The following is an 8,270-nucleotide window of genomic DNA, read 5'->3' on the forward strand; positions in this document are numbered from 1 at the left end:
GTCCTCCTTCCCCCATCAAAGCAGTGGGCTCTGAGGAAACCGTTTTTTCAGCCTTTTGTTCTCTGGAGGTTTTTTTTTTTGTTGGTTCATTTGTTTTCTCTCCCCTTGGCAGCTTTTGATGGTTTTTGGAGGTTTAGAGGAAAGAAAACTGCACCCAGACCTCCCTCTCAGAGAGAAGCTTCAGTCTGTTCCCCTCTGGGTGCTATAGCGCATAAATTCCCCTTCTGCTGCTGGCAGAGCACTTCCCAGTCACAGTCTCTGGGGTCACAGGAACTCCAGCTTGTACCCAAAACTATGATAGCCATGGCTGTCTGGGCAGCTCCAGACTGCCAGAGAGGTTTCAACCAGAGATACCACACTGAGATTTTCCCAGTGGCTCAGGCAGGGAGTGCTCAGACTCTCTGGGGTCTGAGAGAATGCAGGCTCGCCCCTGCAAGCACCTCTCTCAGGGGAGGGTGTGGGATGCGACTAAGATTCTGGTAGGGTGGTTCGCCAGTGGAGAGTGCAAAAGCCTGTGGTTCTTCTGGCTGGTGAAGCTCCCTCACACTCATGGAAGCCTCCACCCAGACACTCTCAGGTGCACGGGTGGCTCAGGGACCGAGACCTGGCTTCTTCATCCCACTCCCTCTGGCTCAATGCCAGGAGTGGCTGTCTTGGGTTGTGGGACTTAAACCCCTGTCCCTAACCGCCCCAATTCCCACAATTTCCCCCCATGATCCTTTGCTTTTTGTGTGCTTTCAACCAGACTCCAAGTTAATGCTGTTCCCCAAATGCAAGGCACTCTTGCGTTGAGGTATTACTTTCCAATGGGTTGCTTCTGGTAGCTCCCTCCTCCTTTTGTTTATCTTCCAATATCAGTCTGATGTTCCCACTCCACTTTACCTGCCCACTGGTGTCTTCTCCCCATGTAGAGATCCAGAAGTGTATAATTCTAATCTCAGGCTGATTTCATGGGTGATAAGAGTTCTTTGGTAGGTAATCAGCTCACTTTAGGGTACAGCTTGAAATGGCTCCTCCTCCTACATCCCTGCCATCTTGCCTCCTCTGGCTCTACCTAATTTAATAACATTTTCATTATAAGGATTCCTAAAGAAGAAGTGAGAGAAAAGGAGGCAGAACATTTATTTGAAGAAATAATAGTGGAAAATAATTTGAATCTTTGTTAAGAAACAGAGATGCCCCCAAGAAATCAACACAGGGAGGTCCACATAAAGACATGCAATTAAAAAGGCAACAATTAAGGATAAGGAAAAAAATAACTAATAAAAAACAGCATACAAGGCAAACCCTTATTGCTATCGGGTGATCTCTCTATACAAACTTTGTAGTCCAGAAGGGAATGGCATGATATATGCAAAGTGTTGAATGGGGAAAAAAAAGTCACCAGGAATACTCTATCCGTCAAGGCTATCATTCAGAATAGAAGCAGAGATAAAGATTTTCTCAGAGGAAGAAAAACTGAAAGTGTTCATCACAAGTAAAATAGCCCTATAAGAGGGGCGCCTGGGTGGCTCAGTGGGTTAAAGCCTCTGCCTTCAGCTCGGTCATGATCCCAGGGTCCTGGGACTGAGCCCCACATTGGGCTCTCTGTTCAGCAGGGAATCTGCTTCTCCCTCTCTCTCTGCCTGCCTCTTTGTCGACTTGTGATCTCTATCTGTCAAATAAATAAATAAAATCTTTAAAAAAAATAGCCCTATAAGAAAATTAAAAGGGACTATTTAAATGGAAGGAAAGACCATAAATGAGAATGTGAAAAATAAGTGTAATTGTAAATATTATTGAAAAGATTCACCAAAAAAATGATGTAAAGTAAGAGAACAATTGCCTAAAATGCACATGGGGAGGCAGAGATGTAAAAAAAAAAAAAAAAAGTGTTTGGGGCACCTGGGTGGCTCAGTGGGAAAAAGCCTCTGCGTTTGGCTCAAGTCGTGATTTCAGGGTCCTGAATCGAGCCCCACATTAGGCTCTATGCTCAGTAGGGAGCTTGCTTCCCCCCTCTCTCTGCCTGCCTCTCTGCCTACTTGTGATCTCTGTATGCCTAATAAATGAATAAAATCTTAAAAAAAAAGCACTCAAACTTAAGACACCTGCAACTAAATATAGACTCCTAAGTGGAAAAGTTTTATATACAAAGTTAATCATAACCACAAATAAAAAACAGAATATATATGCAAAGAATAAATAGAGATTTATGAAAATATAATAAAAACTAGCTAACCATGAAGGTAAACGCAAGAAAGGATCAGAAAAAAGCTATAAAAACAATCACAAACAAGTAACAGAATGACAATAAATACAAACTTACCAATAATTACTTTGAAAGTAAATGGACTGAATTATCCAAAGAGATAGGGTGACAGTGTGGATTAAAAAAAAGAAGAAGAAAAGAAAAGGCCCATCTATATGCTCCCTACAAGAGATACATTTTAGACTTAAAGATACCTTCAGATCAAAAATATTGGGATGGACACTGGACCAGATTGACTTCACAGATATATAGAGAGCAGTCCATCCTAAAGCAACAGAATACACATTCTTCTCAAGTACAAATGGAATTTTCTTCAAAATAGATGACATACTGGGTCAAAATTCAGGTCTCAACTGATAACAAAATATTGGGATTATTCCCTGCATATTTTCAGAACACAGTGTGTTCTGTGTTTTGTTTCATTTTTTAATTGTCACCATACAAAACATTATTAGCTTTTGATGTAGTGTTCCAAGATTCATTGTTTATGTATTAGACCCAGCGCTCCAAGCAATATGTGTCCTCCTTCATAACCGCCACCAGGCTAACCCACTCCCCACCTGCCCCCAAATCCTCGGTTTGTTTCTCAGTGTCCATAGACTCTCATGGTTCATTTCTCCCTATGATTTCCCCCAATTCACTTTTCCTTTCCTTCTCCTAATGTCCTCCGTGTTATTTCTTATGTTCCACCAGTGAAACCATATGATAATTGACTTTCTCTGCTTGACTTATTTCATGTAACAATCTCCAGTCCCATTCATATTGATGCAAAATTTGGATTTTTTTTTCTTTCTGGAGGCTGAGGAATAGTCCATTGTATATATGGACCACATCTTCTTTATCAATTTTTCTGTTGGAGGGCATTTTTGCTTTTTCCACTGTTTGGTGAAGGTGGACATTGCTGCTATGAACACTGGGGTTCATGTGGTATTTTTTTTTTTCACTACATCCGTATCTTTGGGGTAAATACCCAGTAGTGCAATTGCCAGGTCATAGGGTAGCTCCCATTTCAATTTTTTCATGAACTTCCACATTGTTTTCCAAAGTGGCTATACCAACTTGCATTCCCACTAACAGTGTAAGAGGGTTTCCCTTTCTCCACATCATTTCCAACATTTGTTGTTTCCTGCCTTGGTAAGTTTTACCATTCTAACTGGTGTAAGGTGATATCTCAATGTGGTTTTGATTTGAATTTCCCTGATGGCTAATGATGAAGAACATTTTTTTCATCTGTCTGCTAGCCATTTGCGTGTTATGTCAGAGAAGTGTCAGACCAAAATGTTTTGAAACTTGAACTCAAACTCAATCACAAGAGGAAATTTGAAAGGAACTCAAATAATTGGGGGTTAAAGAACATCCTACTAAAGAATGAATGGGTCAATCAGGTAATTATAGAAGAATTAAAAAATATCATGGAAACAAAGGAAAATGAAAACATAACTATTCCAATATTCCAATTGCTGTGTCCTATTCTTTTGGGAAACAGCAAAATTGATCTTAAGAGGGAAGCACATAGCAATAAAAGCCTCTCTCAAAAAAAAAATTAGAAAAGTATAAAATACACAAGCTAAATTTACACTTAAAGTAGCTGGAGAAAAACAAATAGAACCTAAACAAAACAGAAGAGAAATAATAAAAATTAGAGCAGAAATCAATGAAATACAAACCAGAACAGTAAAACAGATCAATGAACCTAGAATCTGGACCTTTGAAAAAATTAATAAGCTTGATAGAATCCCTAGCCAGACTTATCCAAAAGAGAAAGGATCCAAATTAATAAAACTATGAATGAGAGAGATGAAATCATGAACAACACCAAGGAAAAACAGTTTTAAGCACTAGATTATACCCAAGTAATGAATGAATCATTGAACATTACATTAAAAACTAACTGAACATAATAAAAAAATAAAGAAATCGAGATTTTTTTATTTGTTTATTTCCAGCGTAACAGTGCTCATTGTTTTTGCACCACACCCAGTGCTCCATGCAGTATATGCCCTCCTTATTACCCACCACCTGGTTGCTCAACCTCACACCCCCCGCCAAGCCCCTTCAAAACCCTCTGGTTGTTTTTCAGGGTCAATAGTCTCTCATGGTTCATCTCCGCTTCCAGTTTCCCTCAACTCCCTCTCCTCTCCGTCTCCCCATGTCCTCCATTTTATTTCTTATGCTCCACAAATAAGTGAGACCATATGACACTTGACTCTCTCTGCATGACTTATTTCGCTCAGCATAATCTCTTCCAGTCCCACCCATGTTGCTACAAAAGTTGGGTATTCATCCTTTCAGATGGAGGCATAATACTCCATTGAGTATATATACCACATCTTCCTTATCCATTCCTCTGTTGAAGGGCATCTTGGTTCTTTCCATAGTTTGGATACAGTGGAAATTGCTGCAATAAACATTGGGGTACAGATGGCTCTTCTTTTCACTACATCTGTATCTTGGGGGTAAATACCCAGCAATGCAATTGTAGGGTCAGAGGAAATTCTATTCTGAATTTCTGAATTTCTGAAATTCTATTCTGAATTTCTTGAGGAATCTCCACACTGTTCTCCAAAGTGGCTGCACTAACTTGCATTCCCACCAACAGTGTAAGAGGGTTCCCCTTTCTCTACATCCTCTCCAACACACGTTGTTTCCTGTCTTGCTAATTTTGGCCATTCTAACTGGTGTCAGGTGGTATCTCAATGTGGTTTTAATTTGAATCTCCCTGATGGCTAGTGATGATGAACATATTTTCATGTGTCTGATAGCCATTTGTATGTCTTCATTGGAGAAGTGTCTGTTCATATCTTCTGCCCATTTTTTGATATGATTATCTGTTTTGTGTGTGTTGAGTTTGAGGAGTTCTTTATAGATCCTGGATATCAACCTTTTGTCTGTACTGTCATTTGCAAATATCTTCCCCATTCCATGGGTTGCCTCTTTGTTTTGTTGACTGTTTCCTTTCCTGTGCAGAAGCTTTTGATCTTGATGAAGTCCCAAAAGTTCATTTTTGCTTTTGTTTCCTTGGCTTTGGAGACATATCGTGAAAGAAGTTGCTCTGGCTGATATCAAAGAGGTTACTGCCTATGTTCCCCTCTAGGATTCTGATAGATTCCTGTCTCACGTTGAGGTCTTTTATCCATTTCGAGTTTATCTTTGTGTACGGTGTAAGAGAATGGTCGAGTTTCATTCTTCTAAATATAGCTGTCCAGTTTTCCCAGCACCATTTATTGAAGAGACTGTCTTTTTTCTATTGTATATTTTTTCCTGTTTTGTCAAAGATTATTTGACCATAGAGTTGAGGGTACACACCTGGGCTCTCCACTCTGTTCCACTGGTCAATGTGTCTGTTTTTATGCCAGTACCACGCTGTCTTGGTGATCACAGCTTTATAGAATAGCTTGAAATTAGGTAACATGGTGCCGCCAGTTTTGTTATTGTTTTTCAACATTTCCTTAGCAATTCGGGGTCTCTTCTGATTCCCTGCAAATTTCAGGATTATTTGCTCCAGCTCTTTGAAAAATAACGATGGAATTTTGATCAGAATGGCATTAAAAGTATAGATTGCTCTAGACAGTATAGACATTTTAACAATGTTTATTCTTCGTATGCAAGAGCATGGAACGGTCTTCCAACTTTTTGTGTCTTCTTCAATTTCTTTCATGAGTGTTCTGCAGGACCTCGAGTACAGGTCCTTTACCTCTTTGGTGAGGTTTACTCCCACGTATCTTATGGTTCTTGGTGCTATTGTAAATGGAATCAATTCTCTAATTTCCCTTTCTATATTTTTATTGTTAGTGTATAACAAAGCCACTGATTTCTGTCCATTGACTTTGTATCCGGACACATTACTGAATTGCTGTATGAGTTCTAGTAGTTTGAGGGTAGAGTCTTTGGGGTTTTCCATATAAAGAATCATGTCATCTGCAAAGAGAGAGAGTTTGACTTCTTCCTTGAAAATTTGGATACCTTTTATTTCTCTTTGTTGTCTGATTGCCATTGCTAGGACTTCTTATACTATGTTGAACAAGTGTGGTGAGAGTGGGCATCCTTGTCGTGTCCCTGATCTCAACGGGAAGACTCCAAGCTTTTTCCCCAGTGAGGATGATATTTGCTGTGGGTCTTTCTTAGATAGATTTTATGAAGTTCAGGAATGTTCCCTCTATCCCTATACTTTAAAGCATTTTCATCAGGAATGGATGCTGGATTTTGTCAACTGCTTTTTCTGCATCAATTGAGAGGACCATGTGGTTCTTCTCTCTTCTCTTATTGATTTGTTCTATCACATTGATTGATTTGCGAATGTTGAACCATCCTTGTAACCCAGGGATGAATCCCACCTGGTCATGGTGAATAAACTTTTTTTTAATTTGTTTATTTACAACATAACAGTGTTCATTGTTTTGGCATCACACCCAGTGCTCCATGCAGTACGTGCCCTCCCTAATACCCACCACCTGGTTCCTCAACCTCCCACACCCCCGCCCCTTCAAAACCCTCTGGTTGTTTTTCAGAGTCCATAGTCTCTCATGGTTCATCTCCCCTTCCAGTTTCCCTCAACTCTCTCTCCTCTCCATCTCCTCATGTCCTCCAATTTATTTGTTATGCTGCACAAAGAAGTGAGACTATATGATACTTGAATGCCTCTGCTTGACTTATTTCGCTCAGCATAATCTCTTCCAGTCCCGTCCATGTTGCTACAAAAGTTGGGTATTCACCTTTCAGATGGAGGCATAATACTCCATTGTGAATATGTACCACATCTTCCTTATCCATTCATCCGTTGAAGGGCATCTTGGTTCTTTACACAGTTTGGCAACCATAGCCATTGCTGCAATAAACATTGGGGTACAAATGGCCCTTCTTTTCACTACATCTGTATCTTTGGGGTAAATATCCAGCAGTGCAATTGCAGGGTCAGAGGGAAGCTCTCTTCTTAATTTCTTCAGGAATCTCCACAGTGTTCTCCAAAGTGGGTGCACTAACGTGCATTCCCACCAACAGTGTAAGAGGGTTCCCCTTTCTCTACATCCTCTCCAACACACGTTGTTTCCTATCTTGCTAATTTTGGCCATTCTAACTGGTGTCAGGTGGTATCTCAATGTGGTTTTAATTTGAATCTCCCTGATGGCTAGGGATGATGAACATTTTTTCATGTGTCTGATAGCCATTTGTCTGTCTTCCTTGGAGAAGTGTCTGTTCATATCTTCTGCCCATTTTTTGATATGATTATCTGTTTTGTGTGTGTTGAGTTTGAGAAGTTCTTTATAGATCCTGGATATCAACCTTTTGTCTGTACTGTCATTTGCAAATATCTTCCCCATTCCATGGGTTGCCTCTTTGTTTTGTTGACTGTTTCCTTTCCTGTGCAGAAGCTTTTGATCTTGATGAAGTCCCAAAAGTTCATTTTTGCTTTTGTTTCCTTGGCTTTGGAGACATATCGTGAAAGAAGTTGCTCTGGCTGATATCAAAGAGGTTACTGCCTATGTTCCCCTCTAGGATTCTGATAGATTCCTGTCTCACGTTGAGGTCTTTTATCCATTTCGAGTTTATCTTTGTGTACGGTGTAAGAGAATGGTCGAGTTTCATTCTTCTAAATATAGCTGTCCAGTTTTCCCAGCACCATTTATTGAAGAGACTGTCTTTTTTCTATTGTATATTTTTTCCTGTTTTGTCAAAGATTATTTGACCATAGAGTTGAGGGTACACACCTGGGCTCTCCACTCTGTTCCACTGGTCAATGTGTCTGTTTTTATGCCAGTACCACGCTGTCTTGGTGATCACAGCTTTATAGAATAGCTTGAAATTAGGTAACATGGTGCCGCCAGTTTTGTTATTGTTTTTCAACATTTCCTTAGCAATTCGGGGTCTCTTCTGATTCCCTGCAAATTTCAGGATTATTTGCTCCAGCTCTTTGAAAAATAACGATGGAATTTTGATCAGAATGGCATTAAAAGTATAGATTGCTCTAGACAGTATAGACATTTTAACAATGTTTATTCTTCGTATGCAAGAGCATGGAACGGTC

This window comes from Meles meles, chromosome 3, assembly GCF_922984935.1.
Source record: "Meles meles chromosome 3, mMelMel3.1 paternal haplotype, whole genome shotgun sequence".
Classification (NCBI taxonomy): Eukaryota; Metazoa; Chordata; class Mammalia; order Carnivora; family Mustelidae; genus Meles; species Meles meles.